At 47.9% G+C, this 2,671-nt stretch overlaps 1 non-coding gene across 1 annotated transcript; it reads right to left on the minus strand.

Moving 5' to 3' along the window:
- Nucleotides 1-2,399: 2,399 nt before the first annotated feature.
- TRNAG-GCC (transfer RNA glycine (anticodon GCC)) lies at nt 2,400-2,470 on the minus strand. Its single transcript has one exon. It is a non-coding gene; the product is annotated as a tRNA-Gly (tRNA).
- Nucleotides 2,471-2,671: the final 201 nt, after the last annotated feature.

The following is a 2,671-nucleotide window of genomic DNA, read 5'->3' on the forward strand; positions in this document are numbered from 1 at the left end:
CGGCATGTGGCGTCGTGTCCCGTTGTTACCAGTCGCGTCTGTATGTGTGTCTCACGTGTAGGTCAGTGGTGTCACGTGCTGCCAACTGTATGTTCTTTGTTGTTCCCACCTCTGGATGTTGAGCTTCTCGTGCCATTTTCAGTCAGCATGATAAACGACCGAGGCTCAATCGTGCTCGTTGTCAGCTGAATGTAATGCATCGGTGCGAGAAAGGTCACAAAACAAACACTCTTCGCGAACCAGAGGAGCTGTGGGACTCGGCAAGCTCCTGATGCAGGCTAACGGGATTCCAGCAGATGCAAGCTCAGGTGCAGTCTGATTATTTATTTTGGCGCGATCGAGATTTTGACTCTAGCGTGCTTTTTGTAACCCTTTTAAGCGTCGCGTTCTTTTCCGGCTGTGGTTTAATGAGTGCATAAGCTGGCAACACAACTTTGCACGGCAAACCATGCATGGAGAGGATGGCCCGAAGCCCGCACGCCGGTAGCCCGTTCTTTAGTACGCTCGTTGTCCGCTAGGCGAAAAGCGAGGAGGACCTATGCACCTAGAGAACGACTGGGAATAGTCCATTAATATACTTGTAGATTTCATCTTATTTTGACAATAATGTCCTGGTGTTGCGTATGTTCACATGGAATGCAACATAAGGACAACGGGGTCAATTTGGGCTGTTTTGATAAACTCTCCTTTCAGGGTGTGTGCGGGTTTTCGAATGCGAGGCGGGTGCGGCTATTCAAAATCTAAAAATGGCAACCCTAGGCACTACCCAGTGTCATTATTAGAGTAAGCGGTCCTAAGGTTTCACCAGAGTATGTTCTTGAACTGTGCTTCAAGAATGGGACAATCTTTTTCGGGAGACTGATAGCTTCTTAAGTGAATGACCACATTTGGGACGTGCCTTTGCTTTCCTAGTTCAAAATATCCCGACCTCATCCAGGACTCATGTCCGAGAACTTCAACAACGCGTAATGACTAAGTTGCAGCGGACCTGCTCGATTACCAAGTTGCATCAAACCTGCGCGTTCACCAAGTCGCAGCAAAACCTGCCTGGCCACCAAGTCCGCAGCGAACCCACGCGTCATCAGGCTGCTACAGACCCGCGGTGGTCACCACGTTGCAGCAGACCGCGCGGTCACCCAAGTTACAGCACAAACCCGGTACTGACTAAGTTGCCCGCCAAAACACACAGCACCCGCCACACCACCCACAGATAACCAGTTCCCAGCAGCAAAGCCACACGGTCACCAAGTCGCAGCAAACCCGCACGGTCACCAAGTCGCGGTAAACCCGCGCGGTCACCAAGTCACAGCAGACCCGTGCGGCAAAAGAGGCCACCTCCAAATACCGCGAATCCAGCGGGTAATCAATGTAAACGTATTTATCTTCGCGCATGATGAACGTGACATCGCGACTGTGACATCCAATGGGAAGAGGATATATCCTAATTCCCTGAGATATTTCGGCCTTGGCTCAAACTGCTTCCGGGGACGACAAATCCTCTGAAGATTTTTTGAAGCAGGCGTGACTTGTCCCTCGGTTCTTTTGTGCAGGGTCATTACGTTCATATTCGGTTTTGAGCATCTGAGAAGAAGCGGAAGATCCTCACAGCAATTACTCAGCGTTTCCTACTGCGGATGTTCTTCTGCATTTTTTTTTTTGGGGGGGGGGCGGGGAAGGACAGGAAAGCAATGTGATTAGTTTGCCACGCGTCACCCTCCCTCGCTTCCCAGACACTTGCTTCGTTTTGGTTGTTGATCGATGCGCTGTTGAACAATGCCTTATTACGGCGTAGGGAAATGCAGTTTCGTTCAAGCATCACCCATCATGCCAGCATCTGTTTATCCTCACATTATCATCTGTCTTTAACACGCATAATTTGTCAGAGATCGGATCTTTCCGGTCACACAAATGCACCTTTACAATTACCGCAAACTTCCCTTGCTTACATAGGTATCTATGGCAAAGCCAGAGTAGTTATGCCATCCAGATTTTTACGACACTTCCAAGCCCACTTCTATGCGTCTTAAGCTGTTAACATTCTTTAAACTAGATAACTCTCTCAGTTTCGTGGTTAAGTGAGCCGTTCACCCAATTGTAAACTTTTCTGAGAGTAATCCAGCCATCACATCACTCGCATCGGCTCATCAGGATATGTTTCTGTGCAGGAGCGTAAGCAGAATTTCGCAATCGTTGAGGAACTTGACTTGAAAAGGTTCACTTGAAGCAAATCAAAAGCAAGAAATGGATGTGTTCTCGTGAACAGTTGACTGCTCCCATGTCACGAGTCGTTGCTTTCAAACAGGTAATTATGTTGATGATGTTTCGAAGCGTGTCCATGTGTATTTCCATTCTGAGACAGAAAGCTATGTCCCTGCATGTCCCTCTATCATGGGTCAAAATGCATCGGCCGGGAATCGAACCCGGGCCGCCCGCGTGGCAGGCGAGCATTCTACCACTGAACCACCGATGCTTATGCAAATTGCTGTTGTTGGATTTTTCAAAAATTGCTTCATAAAATTTGATATGAATATTTCGACTATACAATATTTAACCAAATTCCCCACCACGGCTGTAATGTATTTCCATTAGTGTTCATCGAGTCACTACTTTACATTAAAAAATCACTGCCTTCGATCTCCACCCGTGAAGAGTATGTTGCACGTGCCATTCA

Source organism: Pollicipes pollicipes, unplaced genomic scaffold (assembly GCF_011947565.3).
Source record: "Pollicipes pollicipes isolate AB1234 unplaced genomic scaffold, Ppol_2.1 Scaffold_5282;HRSCAF=6240_pilon_pilon_pilon, whole genome shotgun sequence".
NCBI lineage: Eukaryota > Metazoa > Arthropoda > Thecostraca > Pollicipedomorpha > Pollicipedidae > Pollicipes > Pollicipes pollicipes.